Genomic DNA, 18,013 nt, shown 5'->3' with positions numbered 1-18,013 from the left:
CCTGAGTCTATCTAGCATGATGGCGTGGTCCACTGTGTCAAACGCTGCACTCAGGTCCAACAACACCAGAACCATGCATTCGCCTGCATCCGATGCCATCATGAGGTCATTGGAGACCCTGAGGAGAGCTGATTCTGTGGAGTGATGTTTTCTGAAACCTGATTGGAATTTGTCATGGATTTTATTGTCATTCAGAAATGTATTGAGTTGATTAGCAACAACTTTTTCTAAAACTTTTGACACAAATGGGAGCTTTGAGATGGGCCTGTAATTATTCATTCATTCCAGTGAGACTGTAAGGAATCTTGGTGTTATATTTGATCAGGATTTATCCTTTAACGCCCACATAAAATCAATCTAAAGGACCGCCTACTTCCATCTACGTAACATTGCAAAAATCAGGCATATCTTGCCTCAAAACGATGCAGAGAAACTAGTCCATGCATTTGTTACTTCAAGATTGGATTATTGTAACTCTTTATTATCAGGGTGTACCAAGAAGTCAGTCAAGTCGCTTCAGCTGATTCAAAATGCTGCAGCTCGTGTACCAGAGTTAGGAAAAGGGACCACATTACTCCTGTTCTGGCTGCCTTACACTGGCTCCCTATAGAACACAGGATAGAATTTAAAATTCTTCTTCTCGCCTACAAAGCCCTTAATGGGCAGGCGCCATCTTACCTTAAAGAACTCATTATACCCTACTGTCCTACTAGGGCATTGCGTTCCAAGAATGCAGGGTTGTTGGTTGTTCCTAGAGTCTCTAAAAGTACAATGGGAGCCAGAGCCTTTTCTTATCAAGCTCCACATTTGTGGAATCAGCTTCCAATTTGTGTTCGGGCGGAGTGCGCTTAAGACCTTCCTTTTTGATAAAGCTTATAGTTAGGGCTGATTAGATTCAGCCCCTAGTTTTGCTGCTATAGGCTTAGTTTGTCGGGGGACATCTTACTTCTTCCTTCTCTCTGTCTGTACCTGTGTACTCTCATGTTCCGATTAACCCAGCTTCCCCACATTTCTTTTTGGTGTTCATCTACGCTGGGATCCTGAGTCGTGGCTGATCCTGTTGCCGTGGTCCTGTGTCCTGGATCCTGAGTCCTAGATCTGAGTCCTGGACTTCGAGTCGTGGCTGAACCGATCTCTACTTCCCTGATAGCTCCCACAGGATTGTTGACATCCTCGTGGATTCATCTTCTTATTATAGACACATGCATTTCCAAACATTTGGTCTTTCCTAACATTTGGTCTACCTACGCTGTAAAATGTATTATCTTTTCGATTTACACACGGCATCTATTGCACGTCTGTCCGTCCTGGGAGAGGGATCCCTCCTCTGTTGCTCTCCCTGAGGTTTCTCCCATTTTTCCCTTTAAACTGTGGGTTTTCTCTGGAAGTGTTTCCTTGTACGATGTGAGGGTCTAAGGACAGAGGGTGTCGTATTGTCATACTGATATTCTGTACAAACTGTGAAGTCCACTGAGACAAATGTAACATTTATGATATTGGGCTATATAAATAAACATTGATTGATTGATCGATTTTCTAATCTCTAAAAACAGGCAAGATGGGCCTCAGAAAACAGCTGGCAGCTGATAATAATAATGCTTTATCAGGCACCAAAGACACTTTACAGAAGTAAAAGAAAAAACAATAAATAAATAAGATAGAAAGTTAAATTAAAATCTAGCTAATAAAACAACATAAAGCACATATGAAATAAAACCAGTCTGAATAGGTGAGTTTTGGTCCGTGTCTTAAAGGTGGGGTCAGTGCAGTTTCTGATGTGTTGTGGGACTGAGTTCCAGAGAGATGGAGAAGGCTTTTCCAGGTTAAGTAAGAGTACAAATGTATAAGCATTAATATAAAGTTTTAGTAGGTAAAAAAGCAAGCAGGAACAGATAGCTGATCTTTGTATGTTTTTTATTCTGTGGAAACAATAATTCATTAAACAAGTAAACCATTTTCTAAATCACATTACCAGTCTAAGTTGTAATGTTAGAGCTGGTAAAGGAAGAGCTAAGTGGGAATCATTTAAAAACAAAAACAGTACCTCAGATGTGTACTGAAGTAAAATACTTGAGTAAATGTACTTAGTTACTTTCCACCACCGGTAACTCAGATGGGTTCTCAGTAATGTGATGGACATTAAAGGAGGATCAGCACCATCTGGTGGACCACTTTAAGAAGTACAAATACAAATCGGTTCTCATCTAATATAATGGGAACTTCTATTTAAAAGTTCTATGGGTACCGTTTTATATTTATTAACCATTACTGATTGCCAATTGGTTAACAGATTGTAAATGAGACGTTCACAGACTTTTGCATCTCACAGCTTTTAGACTGACTTCTTTGTAAAGGACTTGGGACACATTTTTGGACCAAATTCAAAGGATGAGACACAATGTGCAGCTTTTCTACAGTATATAGTGTGCCATATATACAATCTATGAATACGTGTACAACAGTAGCTCCTGAAAAGGAGGGGGGCATTATTTAAAGGCAGGGGCAGGGGTCATATGCATTGAAACAAACATTAGTCCTATACTCTTGAGGATTTACACAACACTTTGTTTTTGTCTGAGAGACTGGCCAGGCAGCAGGATCAGTCACAGAGTAGGCTGTTAAAAATTACAAGGTGTGGGGTAATCTGCCAATGCCTTGCCACAATGTATGCTTAGTTATGTATACTCCTTTGTCTGATCAAAAATACATATATATATAAAATAATTGTAGTTTTATCTAGATTTAGCATTCAGTTAGCATAACATTAGCCACCTCACCTCACCTCACCTTTGTCCGGATGCTCATATAGTTGTCTTTGGGCCAGTACATCTGAATCCGCCTGTCTGTAAACTTCAAACGATTAAAGAAATAAAGGCACTGCTAACTGTACATTACTATTTTTGCTTTTTAAATAAATCAGTGTTTTTAAGGATTATAACATTTAAACTATTGAGCCAAAAAATAGAGCTTTGTTTAAATACTGATTAAATAAGATAACACTTTATTTTTACTAGATGGTGATTAAATATCAATGGTTTTAATTTGTGTGTCCAAGGCGGCCCTTGTCACTACGGCCACAGCACTTTACTCTAGATCAGGGGTGTCTAAACTACCGCCCGGGGGCCAACTCTGGCCCTTGGAAAATTCTAAAATATAATGGAATATGGCCGACACATGAAGTTTGTGCATGTCTTAAATTGTACTTCCTAAATATATATGTAAACATATATTACACAGTATTCATATGTATATATGTCTAACAAAGCTTAGTTGATCAAAAAAGCCCAATAACTTATTTACATAACAAGCTTGATATATACCCTTCATATTTCCACTTGTTTTAAGCAATCTGAGGCTTCTGTTTTAAGCGATGAGTTGACAAAGCTTTTTGTAACAAAATTAATGAAACCCTATGGAGAGCTCTGAATTAGGATGTTTTTTGTATATTCAATTATCAAGCTAAATGTACCTACATTTCATTGATTTTGCTAACTTATAACTCAATTTATGAGGCAACACTCCTCACCTCTAGGGAGGGGCCCAACCCTTCGTAGGGTTTTCCGTATGTGGCCCTCAGTGAAATATCTTTGGACACCCTGTTCTGGGTGATGCAAGTGTTTGCTCAGAGTTATATATTATGTATGGTGATACCTACAGTTCTTTCTAGGTTTGAGGCGTGTATTATATCTTTGGACTAAATTCAATTGTACTCAACAAGAAAGAAAGGGCCCGAGCTGCGGAGTTGCTCTTTGAGGCATCTGTGAAAGAGTGTGTGTGTGTGGTGTGTGCTGGTTATGATGGATCACTCTAATGACATTTTCTCCGTGCTTTTCATCCATTTGCTAACACCCCACCGTTTCCCATCCCTCTCTGTCTTTTGCCCTTTCTACCCACTCCTTTATTCCGCTTTCATTTCACACTGCCTCTGAAATGAAAAAGTGTAAATTGTTTTTCCTTCTGATCAAAAGGATGAAAGCAGGGATATGCTTGGCTTTGCTGATTGCATTAGATGGGAAGTGAATGGAGCGACATAGATTTGAAAATTCCTGAATCATTTTTACCCCTTCGCAAAATAACATCAGGCGCCGAGTTCAAAGGGACTGATTCAATGGAGTCCTTGGCTGAAACACTTTCTGTACGCTGGTGCAATGTTTGTGCTGTCACCTCTGCTTAGAGAGACATACCAGGATATTGTGTTTCAAATAAAAAGAGGATCGGGTCCGGTGCGTGTCACACATATCGTTTGTGTTTATCGAATTCATTCAAATAAAACACACAAGGTGAAAGTCTTTGTAGTGCAACGTATTTTAATAAAACATTCATATGCATGGTAGATAGTAGAGATGTTAAGATTCACCGATTCGCATCGGTGCACCGGCATAAACGTTCAAGATGCGAGTGCACCGGTTGAAAGAGTGCACATCGGCTACAGTTTGGGTTGAACCGGGTTGAACTCGCGATGCATCGATTGCGTAGCGTCTTTGCATCGGTAAAAAACCGATTCATCATATAAAATTCCCTCATCTTGTCAACGCTCAGCAGAGACGATTTTTGATATTTGCTTCGCCACTACGGAGGCCGAGAGTCTCAGTTATCAACACACACGGAAGTTGAGGGGACAGAGAAACACAGCGCACCAAAAAATACCTACAAATCAAACGTTTGGCAACACTTCGGATTGTTCAAGAAAGACGGTGTAATAGTCATTTATGCTACATAGTTGACCGCAGGTCATGGAGAGTAATAAGGTATCCGTAGACCTTTGTATGAGGTATCTTTATTACTTAACAGGTCTACAGCCATGATACATAGATCCGTCCTAGATGCGGGCTTGCATACACACAGTATCACTCCGCAGCCGCACCCCATCAGTAACGTCCTGATGGTATACAGTATGTGCGCGGCACTATATACTACAGACGGTCAACTTGAAAAATCGCTCGCAAATTGTTAACGATTCCGAGCCGCTTTAAAGTACACAAGTAGTACGAGGAACTTAGCGACGCACATAAAGAGGCGACATGGGGTCTGCGGCTGAAAAGAGAAACATGAAAGTTAGACATACGAGTTAAATCAATCAGTGAGGTGTTCTGTCAGAGAGAGTGGTGTTTAGTTTACAGCAGCCTGTGACGGCCAATAATAATGTAAATGTCTTCCTTACTGTAAGCAGTTATGAAATACCTGTTTGTGAAAGGTTATTTGTATTCTTTATTGTTCATATAGAACCCACTGCTTTCTGCTCACTGGTGAGCTAGCCTATGAATGAGTGTTAAGCACATCAGGCTGGCAGCTGTATGGGCATTGCTCTATGGTAGCTGTTATTTTCACATTGTTAATCATGAGCAATGCATCCTTACATTGTTGGATGTGGACTGTGAGGTGTTATAGAATTGTACTCTGGAAAGCTTTTAAAGGCAACAAAATAAACGGCATGATGGGATGTGCAGTACCAAATATGTAAAGCACTTTTTTGTTAATGTATGATTTGCTGCATATAAGGAATACAACAAAAATCCTCTGTCGTACCAAATTGAAGTATCATTATTTTTGCATCGTGTTGAATCGCATCGTATCGCATAATGTTGAATCAAATCGTATCGAACTGTATCGCAACAGGGGTGAATCGTATCGTATCGCATCGCCTAGTGTTTCAAATGTATCGTTAATGTATCGTATCGTGGCAACGTATCGAGATGCGCATCGCATCGGCCTCAGTGATGGAGATGCACATCCCTAGTAGATAGCAGGCAGTGGCGGTTCTACAGGGTGGCACGGGGTGACAGCTGCCACCTTAGAAAAATGCCTTGCCACCCCAGCTGCCACCCCAGTTGGCAGCTTTGTTTTGAAAAAAAAGTTGTTGCTCATCGGACATTTATGAGAGAAAATCTCTAATGTCCGAGTGCAAGTGAATGCAGCACAAGACGCAACCCCTCCCCCGGCCCTGGAACGAGCGTGGAAATATGATTGCCGGCGATTTCATTTCGGCGAGAGCGCAAAACGAGAAGCATTTCGGATCCAAGTAGACGGAAGGAATGAGGTATTTGCGGTCAGTGGCGGCGCCAGGGTATGGCTGGGGTAGGCTACAGCCATACCAAGAAATGGCTTAGCCCCTCCATGAAAAATGATGTTAAAGTAAGCAAAATAAAGTCCGCCAACTCGCGCGGAGTAAATTGCACAGACAGCAGTTAGTAAGATTGATTTCAGTAGCCACTTGTCTGGAAATACCGAAGACTAGAAACGGTTTTGAAAACTTTTGTCACGTAGTGATCGTCTTCTCAATAGAACATCTTTGATAATGTCTTCTGGCCAATCAGAATCACGATAACGGCGTGGTGTTGTTGCAGGAAGTCCCGATACATCGATACAGCATTACGTGTTGATAGAAATCAACACGTAATGAAATAAGACCCCACGGTTTGATGAGTGATAGGTGTGTGGGCTGTCTTTCATTTTGACACACAGAACAATGGGGGCTATCCACCCTTATCCACAATGTAAAGTAATTCACACAGCCTCTTCCCTCTTCTTTCTGCGAGGAGCAGCAGGTTCAGCTTTCAGAACAAAGTAACACAAAATTAAATACCATTCATTTTTTAAAATATGTCGTGTAGTAATAGATTTATTTATTTCTCTTCTCAAGAGAGTACCAGAATGTGTATTTTATGTTAGTATTTCAAAAAATCTCCTGGGGGAGAATCCCCCCAGACCCCCCTGCAGGGGTTGGGCTTTCAGCATGTCAACTCTTTCACCTGTGGAGAAATTGCAGTATTGGCTCCAGGTCGCCCTTTTTATTTACTACAAGACAAATGTGCCTTTTTATGTCATACAGTTCAAAATGGATTGAGACAGGGAAATAATCTAAACCTCACGCGTGGCGTTTCACTGTCAAGGGGAGCGTGTATGTAATTACATTGCAAATACTGACTTGAGCCCCACCACTGTATGGGTTAGCCCTACCATAGATTACCCAACAGAAATACTCTGGAGCCGCCACTGTTTGCGGTCTACAATGACAGAGAAGAGCCTGTCAAGTTTGGCTGTACTCAGCATTGAATCAAAACGCACCATAGCTTTAAATCGTTTGTGAGGCGTTTTGCTGAACAAGATGGTAATCAACACATTCAGCTGTTATAGGCATGCCAACTTGATGCTCTGCTCACGGATGAGTCGATGAGAATAATAAACTATTAAGATGATGACCTTACGTGTGTATAATATGTTTATTCTTTGTGGGGGTCTGCCCCCAAAAAACTGTTTTAAGTCCTGAGAAAGTCAAATAAGACGGTGTGTAAAACTACACTGCCCAGCCAAAAGAAAGTAACCACTTTGATTTAACTAGGCCAGTAGGTAAGGTTTAAGTTGTTTTGTAATTTGTTTCCAAATCGAATGGTATTATGAATAATCAGGTTATTATTATAGTATGACTTTTTAAGACGCACGGGAGACATAACTATGGCACCAAGAGAGGAGGGTAGCCAGTCTTCTCGTTCCAAGTCAAGCCAGTCTGCGAGAACAACTGTCTCGTCTAACCAGTAGGAGACACAACGAATATTTGCCGCCCAATAATAGCGCATGATGTCTGGCAGAGCTAGCCCCCCTTTCGACTTATTCTTGCACAAGTGACCTTTCTTAATCCTATGGAACTTATTGTTCCAAATAAAGGGGAGAATTATCGAGTCTAGTTTTGTAAAAAAGGGTTTAGTAAGATATAAAGGTAAGTTCTGCCCTTAGCAAAAAAATCTATAGAATCCTATAGAATCTTGTAGAAATCTATAGCATGTTATAGAACATAGTCGTATTTGTAAGCCATGCTAAAGAATTATATAGGATACTATAGCAGGGTTGCCAACTCTCACGCATCTGGCGTGTGACACACGCTTTCACTCTCAATCTCACGCTCTCACGCTGCCCAAACTATTCTCACGCCAACACAAGAATACCGAAGACTAGAAACGGTTTTGAAAACTGTTGTCACGTAGTGATCGTCTTCTCAATAGAACATCTTTGATAATGTCTTCTGGCCAATCAGAATCAAGATAACGGCGTGGTGTTGTTGCAGGAAGTCCCGACGGAGAATACTTTTGCTGTAGTACATCTCTATATACATCGATACAACATTACGTGAAATAAGACCCCACGGTTTGATGAGGTGTGTGGGCTGTCTTTCATTTTGACACACAGAACAATGGGGGCTATCCACCCGTATCCACAATGTAAAGTAATTCACAGCCTCTTCCTCTTCTCTCTCTGAGGAGCAGCAGGTTCAGCTTTCAGAACAAAGTAACACAAAACTAAAATGGCATTAATTTTTTTAAATGTGTAGTAATAGATTTATTTATTTTTCTTCTCAAGAGAGTACCATAATGTGTGCAGGGGTTGGGTTTTCAGCATGTCAACTCTTTCACCTGTGGGGAAATTGCAGGATTGGCTCCAGGTCACTCTTTTTATTTACTACAAGACAAATGTGCCTTTTTGTTTCATACAGTTCAATTTGGATTGAGACAGGGAAATAATCTAAACCTCACGCGTGGCGTTTCACTGTCAAGGGGAGCGTGTATGTAATTACAATGCAAATACTGACTTGAGCCCCACCACTGTATGGGTTAGCCAATACCATTACCCAACAATTACCCAACAAAAATACTCCGGAGCCGATAAGTCAATTAATTGCTTATCGTGACAGGCACCCAATAAAACAGTGGAAACAAACATGTGTTTGACTTTCATTAGTGAATGAAACTGTGTGCTCTTTATAGTCTGTGTCCAATATTGTGTATATCCTATATGTATGCTAAGGTCCCGCTACTGACACGATAGCAGTCATTTAGTGCGCATATGTGTAATTAAACCCATGATATCAAAATCTCACTCCAGCCAGGTACCCAAAGTTGGCAACCCTGCTATAGAAATCTCTAGATCATTCTGTAGAATACTATACATTTGTACTTTTCTATAAACTTCTATAATTAAAACTATAACAATCTAAAGAATTCTATAGGACAGAACCGACTCATGACATATCTGTAGAAATCTATAGAAATCTGTAGAAATCAATAGCATTCAAAGAAAACATGCATGAGATTTTCTCTCTGATGCAACCTATACTAAATTCTATAGAATTATATAGAATGACATAAAACTCGTCTTTAAATTGGAATAGAGAAAATCATAGTAATCTACATCATTTTGTGGAACTGAGCTGCTTTGCAAAAGCTGTACGGGTAAATCCCTTTGAAATCTTTACAACTGTATACTGGATTATGTGCCCAATTAAATTATGTAAACTATACATAACCATATACAACCATACAACATATTGGAATGGAACTATAAACTGAATGAATGTCACTGTCCTTGTATTCTGATGTAAATGCTCCAGAATTTCTGTGACTGCATCTGTACGTATACGTTGATCACTTTTGTTAACTAATTATCTGTTACAACTGGAGATCAAAGCTAAGTGACATATAACAATATATATTATTAGTGTGAGTCTGTTAAAAACAACTCATTGGAGTCTGCAGTACTCTACTCTGTTTTGCAGTCTATTACACTGTAAAAAAAGATCGTAATTTTACAGGAAATAACTGTAAATGTTTATAGTAATTATCATGTTTTTTTAAATAACTTGCAAAATCCTGTAAAATGACAGATATTAACTATAAATTAACAACCCAAAACATTATTTTAAGTATTTTGACAATAACAACAAATAACGTTTATTTCCATTTTTTTTACAGTAAATTTACTATATAATATTTACAGTATTTTTGCACTTTCAGAAAAATACATGCAGATGTACGTAAAATAAAAAGTATTATCTGTAATTAAATATGTAACTCGTAATATAAAAGTGTATTACTATTATAAGACTTTAAGATATTTCTTTGTAATTTTAAGGTAAACATAAAACTGTTAAAAAAAGCGTCAAATAAAAAAAACGTAAAATGTAAGTAAAACATTTTTACTAGGGCTGTCAAACGATTAACATTTTTAATCAGATTAATCACAGCTTAAAAATTAATTAATCATGAGGGGGGCTAGTGGAGTACTTCGTGACCACAGTGTGAACGTTGTGATCAGCTGTTTTAGCGCAGTTCTCCAGTGAAGGGGGGGAAGTCTCCCTCCGCAGCCGGTTGGCGTAGTTTTGGCACAATTCCGTTGTACAGACCGACGTTAACAGCAGCCCTGTCTGTGCACACGGAGACCGACTCTGTCGTCCAGTGATCTAACCGCCTTCTGGAAAAGCTTCACAAGTAGGCCTACGTCGGTACGCAAATGCGCTTTGTGACACAAGTGACTGTACACATTTCAGATTACGCACATAACCTGCGTACCAGTTATGTGCACCCCTGTACTACAGCAAAAGTATTCTCCGTCGGGACTTCCTGCAACAACACCACGCCGTTATCAAAGATGTTCTATTGAGAAGACGATCACTACGTGACAAAAGTTTTCAAAACCGTGGCTACTGAAATCAATCTTACTAACTGCTGTCTGTGCAATTTACTCCGCGCGAGTTGGCAGACTTTATTTTGCTTACTTTAACATAATTGTTCATGGTGGGGCTAATCCATTTCTTGGTATGGGTGTAGCCTACCCAGCCATACCCTGGCGCTGCCACTGGTGGCACGTATGGGGCGGGCCATTCTGCACATGCGTTAAATGCGTTAAATATTTTTAACGCAATTAATTCAAAAAATTAATTACCGCCGTTAACGCGATAATTTTGACAGCACTAATTTTTACATAAATAATTTTCTCAATATTCGATTGAATCCACCAGAAACACAAAATATTTGTTTACATAAATGGTGACCCAACGTTTGACACCCATTGAGATAACCTACACTAATGCCCCGGCCACACGAGGACGAAAACGGCTAAACGCATAGGATTAACGCAAACGCAATTGCAAAAAAGCTTCCGTCCACACGCAATAGTCATCCGGATAGTGTCTGTCCACACGAGACAGCTCCGTTTAGCTCCAACCGCTGGACAAGCTGCAGTACATATGCAGGAGCCTGTACGTGGTGCTGTAACTTCCTCCACAAAAGAAGCGAAAAAGCATGGTTGTCATGGTTGCCCTTCTGTTTATTCTCCGCGGTGGGGGCCGAGGGAACCGGGCAGAGTTTTTCGCCAGTCAACGTGTATTAAAGTTTAAATCTTCCGACAAAATTATAAAAGTGCCGGTCAAAGGTCTTCTTTGTTATTTATTGAGCTTTAAAACAAATGAATAACGAATCTATATAATATAATAATAAAATACATGGAGCCTCTCTTTTTCCTCCCTCTCTTCGGACAGCGTCAGTGTCTGTCTCATGCAGCAGCTGATCCAGTAATGAGTGACCCGCCGACAGTAAAAATAAACATATTTATAACTAGTTTAGGTAGTTTGAGAGGTGTCTCCGTCCTGTCAGATTAGACTTCACTCGCGTTTATGTCCATATCGAGAGAAAGATAAATAATCTGAATTCAGTGTGCTGTTTACTTTGACGCGGGGGTGAGCAGCAGAGGTGGGGAGGCGGGGCTATTGCCTCATCATTATCAGAAAATGATTGTATAGGGCGTACACACGGAGCCGTTGGACCCCCCAGAGCGTTGCGTATGCCGTTCTATCCACCTTGGGACCCGTTATCGTTTCCGCAGTCGTTTAGTGCCGTATTCGGTCGTCCTCGTGTGGCCGAACGGTCTATATGACACTAAACAGTAACGAGCTGACGTTATACGATCCTCTCAGTCTGACAGGAGAGGACTCTCCTCCACCTTGGTGTAGAAACAGCTCTTTATATCCGATAGCATAGCTAGCTAACCAGATGCTAACAACAACATTCCACATTACCGCTCGCGCACTCACAAAATGCGCTCGTGCCACATACACACAGAGCCGAGCTTGAATGAAACACAGAGACCCAGAAGTAGGCTACTTGTACTGTACTGTATATCATATTATTTTCGATGGCTTTACTGTATAATTAGTGTAACAGATGAACAGATCGCCACTGGGCTTTCATCTAAACACACAGCCACGTAATGATAACAAAACAAAGGTCGGGGGTCATTGGTCAAGCATCACACCAATCAGAGAGCAGCAGTGAGCACACCTCAGGCTGTGTTTTATATTTGTATTCTTTATTTCTGATGCATTTCACACAAAACGTTTTCACTTATATGATTTAAAAAATTTAAAAAACGGCAAAGTGGCAAGGCTTGCCCACCCTGCGTTGGGGGGGCACAGTGACTCATTTGGGGGGGCATGGCCCGCGAATGACCCCCCATGACGCCGACCCTGGTACAAACACATATTTTGTTCTGATGTTACTAGAATTGTCTACATATGCATTCCTACACTGATAAAGCACGATTGTCTGATACTATCAGGTGTTATTTATATAACGCCTTGTTAATGTGTTAGCACACTTTGGGTTATATATTGATGGAGGGCTCTGGAACCAAAATAAACTAAGTACCAACAAGCACATGGACGACTAAGATGTTTCAGCAACACAGTGTACAGAGTACGTTACCTGGTTCCAGCCACTCCTTGTCCCTTGCTTCTCCCTCCAGAGGTGGATGTGCACAGCAGGGAAATGCAGGAGTGCCGTGTTCATGGATGTCCTGAACATGATTCACCATACTTTGCCACTTGGCTTCCATCACATCTGGATCTCCATCAGGAGTGGAAGCTGCAGTCCAGTACAGGTGATTGATGATGGCTGGCCTCCACAGCTTCAGGTCCTCACACTCCCTCTCCTTACTTTTACCAATATGCCAGATATCAAAGAAATGACTCGTTCCTCCTGGACACAACTCCTCCCGCACCCACTTGGCAACCTAAAGAGTGAAACACAACACCTTAATTACTTACTAACTAGTAAGAAAATGTAGTTTTTGCTGTTAATATGGTGCGCCAAGAATCTTTGTGTGTACATATGTCTGTTCGTTCTTGTGTGTCTTTACCTGGCGATTTCGGTCCGTAATAAGGGCTGAAACTTGCATGTGTTGCCAGTAGCGTGGCGTGGGAAAAAAATTAGGGGAAGCCAATAATACGTCCTTTCTTTTGGGTCGGGGGTGTGGTGGTCAATGTAATAACGTAACCAGATGAGTGATTACAGCACCCGGTATCATTTTACACACATTTGTATCATACAGATGTAGGACTTACACACGCCTGTTATCTAACCCACAGGTCCGTACGCACTCTCCAGCCGAAACTCTAATAAGCATTCGTTCACAAACTAAATCAGGAGACCTTTAACGTTTTACGTCCGATTCGCTCCTTTTTTCCTCGCTGTACACAGCTCCAGTTTGGGCATTGGCCTGTCATCAGATTGCATTTGTTGTTGCTGCTGTAGCGGAAGTTTAGTACAATTATTTTTGATTAAATACTCCAAATCGCCACCCTCCATAATTGCACTTGCTTCAATTGCTTGCTACTTTCTAACGGCGGTGAGAGTGGTGCAGTGTATCTATCTTCTACCCATTAGATTTATGATTCGAAATTATAAAAGTAGGGTAGACATCAAGGGGCAAACTCTGGGGAATAGCCAGGATGCCAATACGGAAGTGCCACACACTGCAGTTCATATATTGGCCGATAGGCGATGGCTGCAGAAAGGAGCAATTTCCATAGACCCCCATGTTAAAATGCCCAACTTTACAGCAGAAAAAAACATGTTTCTACCCCTGGCTCCATACATTTTTATTATCGATATAGTTAGATTCCACCTTCATGATTATGGATCTGTGAGTGAATTGTTTTCTAACACGACCCTTTTATTTATATTAGGTCTTAACGTTTTTGCATAAATTAGGGCGTGGTCACATTGAGTGACGGCTCTGTCAAGTGACTGCCACTGTTAGCTTCTTGTCTCTCTGCTACCTGCTCCGTGAAGCTAGCTACAGGGACTCTGCCTGCTCAGTTCATCCAGGAAACACAACTTGAAGCCGGTGTTATGCCGTAGGTTGAAGCCTTGCCGTGGATTGAAGCCCTGTTCGCGGGGACGCGCAAAGGTGACGTCATCGACTCTATTGAGCGTTCGCCGTTTTTTCACCCTTTTCAAAGCTTTTTTCTCTCTTTTGAATGATATATCAGATTAAACAGCAAACGGCTGAATAAATAATGTGCATACAATTGCGAGGAGGCTCGTTTTAAGGACACGTTTTTCAGATCTGTCACAATCTTCGTATTGGAATAAACTTCCGTTTTTGAGTGTATAGTCCCACTCTGTTATATTCCTCCTTCCTACAGAACAGACAATGACAGGATAATATGTGATTTGTCAATAGTCCTATTTCTTAAAACCTTCTCTGTTGTTTAAGTGTCTGATAACCACAAATAGTAAGCAATGATATAAGGCTTTGGGCTTTATCTGCCAATAAACTCACAGGGGAGCTTGTGTACACTACACCAGGTGGTTTGGCAAAACTTTGGAATGGAATGCTTGGAGTCTGTAGAAGACTTGGAGCATTTTTACACTGTCATCTCATTATGTCCTTTTCTTTTCTCTGTAGAGGCAACAATGAAGAAGAGGCCACACACAACGAAGGGCCAGCTGGCTACAGCCATCAACAACAAGCTGACAGAGCTCAGGGCTCGCCAAAAGCAGACAAAATAATTGACATTTATTGACAATAAATGTATGTTAATGACCTATACATTTTGTGTGTTGTATTTTTTTATGTAGGTAGGCTATGTATAAACCTTGAACATAGTTGTGAATAAACATATATGCACATATAGGCTAAACTTATATGTGCATATATGTGCAACCTATATGTGCATATATGTGCATATATGTGCAACCTAAATGTGCATATATGTGCAACCTATATGTGCATATATGTGAAACCTATATGTGCATATATGGATATATATGTACATATATGTTCAGAGACATATAATACCCTTGCGGTCTGAGTGGTGTAACAGTAGCAGTCAAATTAGTACCGAGTCCAACAGTGTCAGTTTTATTAAGAACTTACGGACAAAAATATTTGTATCACTCATTGAATATAGCAGGGAAAAAAATGAAAAGCAGCTGATTTGAAAAAACAAACTCGAGAGACGGCTGAGGTGACCAGGGGCCTCATTTATAACGCCGTGCATAGGATTCACGTGGGAAGGTTGCTTACGTAGTAGAAATCCAAAAAATAGGTACAGAAATGTTCCGACATTTTCCGATTCACCGAACATTGCGTACCGGCGAGGAAAGTGCGTACGGCACTTCCTACGCCGGTTTCCCTTTATAAATCACAATCGACTCGAAATGTGGTGCAGCTTTTGCAGGCTTCACGTAACGCCCATATTTGCCTATAAATAGTCAAAGAAACGCCCATTCATTCATTTTGACTGACTTTATGAAGAAGATCGCAGGAAATGACGACAGAACAGCTAAAAAAGACATCTCACACCGTGTCAGATTCTGGTTATTTTGGGGAGGTCGAGATAAATCATATTGTTTGGTGGATGCAGTTTGAACCAGAGTAGCAGCATGGAGGTCAGATCGTCACCAAAATAAATAAATAAGTGGTCCGAAAAAGGTTAATGACAAAAAGAATACACATTGCCTTCCTCAGGCAGACACATTTTGACTCTGGAGGACTGTAAGGGGAGTTGACAGGGGACTCTACCCGCATTATGAGGCACTATTTTTGGATACTTTTTTACATTTTCTGCACAGCCTGCTCTCTGGGTTCACAGGTTCACTCTGCCTCTATTTACACCACTTTTCCCAACATTTCAAACCCTTTTCCTGGGTAAAATGAGGTCTGTCACTTTGGGTAACCGCACCACTCTCGGACGTCTCCCGAGAGTGGACGTCCATTGCCTCTATATTGGGATAGGGTTAGGTTTAGGGTAAGCTTCTGACCCGACCGTCTTTGACCGACCGGACAAAAATACGTGGTGCAGGCACGAAACATACTACCAATAGAAATACATTGCTCTTAAAATCGTTCTGTGTGACAAGAAAAAAAATGCAAAAATTGTGTTGGTGAACACGAATCAATAGATTAAATTAATTTCGTGACTATAACACGAAATGCCGTGAGACTGGGTTGTCTGGGCGGTGCACCTTTCATCGCCCCCCGAATTAGGCATCTCTATTGTTCAAATTAAACTCCCAAATCGCCCTCTAAAGTCTGAACTTCCTTGACCTTGACCTTCCTTTGATGCAAAGTCATCAATGACATCATTTTCTAATCTGTTACAGACGTCTTTTAATCAAGCCTCCAGTATTGAAAATTACACAAAGGACTTGTCAGTACATTTACCTTTGAGGTGTTTTCTAATTCAATCAATAACGGTTATAGTGGTTGTTTACAACGTTTTTATTGCAGGGCTACACATTATCGTTCTGAAGTAAGACGGTTTGAAATTATTCCAATTTGAGTTGCTTAACTGACGACAAAACACAGGAAGCTAACAAGCAGCAATGGAGTTAAGGTTACCGGCATAATTTAATATAGCCCAACTAAATAAATAATCAATGCATAGCTTACCCCTCCCCCAACACTGTCAACAGGTCAAGACTATACCAATTTGCCGTAGTCAGTTTTGAAATAATTCTTTATTGTTTCATACAACCCAGGCCAGGAAAAAATATATCTGCAAAACTATTTATATTGTATGAATGAATTTGGTGGCATTTCGAGGCGTGAGATTAATTTGACTAATTGCAGTACTACTTTATCAAATAAACACTTTCGATGTTTATAGAGATAGTTTACCCGCCGAAGAGAAAATCCCTCTGGGGAACACAGGGATTTTATTATTTTTTATATAAAATCCTTATGAATGCAATCATTGTTATTTTTGTGCATTTACATGTACAAAAACAACAACTATATAACACATTAGAGGACAGGGAAAAATCCCAAAAGCATAAAAGGGCATCTTTAAATACAATCCAATACAATAACGATTGTTTGCATATACTGCTTAGAAAACCAAGGTGGTGCAGTGCAAGTGAAATGTAATGCACGAGTCAACACGTTCCATGCTCTCTTGAGAAATCTGATGTACAAATTCATCTGTCGATTGAATGTTTCTCATAACTCTGTCATTATGCTGCTTTCAAATCCGTGTCTCAGTGCTATACGATACCAGTCACCTCTGTGGAAACATTGGTATAACTGCCTTTTTTAATTTATATTTGAGTGTTGTATGTCTTTTAATAATGGACCAAGAGTCTCTTTAAATAAAGTTGATGAATCCCCCCCCCCAGAAATTGAAGGGGTATTTTTGAGATGTGAATTTGTGAAAAATGTCTTTGAAGTTGGTGGTTTGTGTAATTAGTGACTTGGATGGATGCATCAGTCAGAGGGAAGGCTGAGGATTGGACTGAGGAGCCCAAGGATGCACAAACAGCTTGAGGCTCCACAGCCTACACACGGCTGGCACCATGTGAGAGTGTGAGTGGGTGGTTTAGTCACATTTCTGAGCGTCCACATGTTTATTGTATGTATATATGGAAGGTTTTTTTGTGAGTGCATGAGGACATTTGTTCTCTGTATTGCCAATAATAATTTAACTTTGTGTGATGCAGTAACTCACATGAGAAGAGTGCATGTGAGGACAGAAGCTTATCTTGGATGTTGACTTCTTTTAGAGCATGAAAAGAAAGGATAAGGGTCCAGCGTCTTTAAGTCTTAGAGTACTTGTGTGTGTCCAAATGTCTATCTGCCTGGTTTTTGTGTTTAACACTCGACCACGCCCCACAAATGTCAAGTGAAGCATGTGAGATAATGCGGCAAATCAATAAATGCTTCAAGCCTCAAGGAGACCTGTGTTTTTTGGACACATCTCTGCTTCTGAACTTTTTCAGGCCTGGCTGATCTGAGCCAATTTTCTATGTGGCTTCACCGGAGCAGCTGTGAACACAGCACATTGGATGTGTGAACGTGTTTTGCCAGTGGATGAGAGGGCAGCAGTCTCTGCCACACAACAGGCTGTCACAGATCTTAGGGGAACAAGGACTGGAGAAAAACCCATTCAGCGCCTGCAAACACA

This window comes from Gymnodraco acuticeps, unplaced genomic scaffold, assembly GCF_902827175.1.
Source record: "Gymnodraco acuticeps unplaced genomic scaffold, fGymAcu1.1, whole genome shotgun sequence".
Taxonomy (NCBI): Eukaryota; Metazoa; Chordata; class Actinopteri; order Perciformes; family Bathydraconidae; genus Gymnodraco; species Gymnodraco acuticeps.
Note: the sequence above shows the minus strand (reverse complement) of the source record.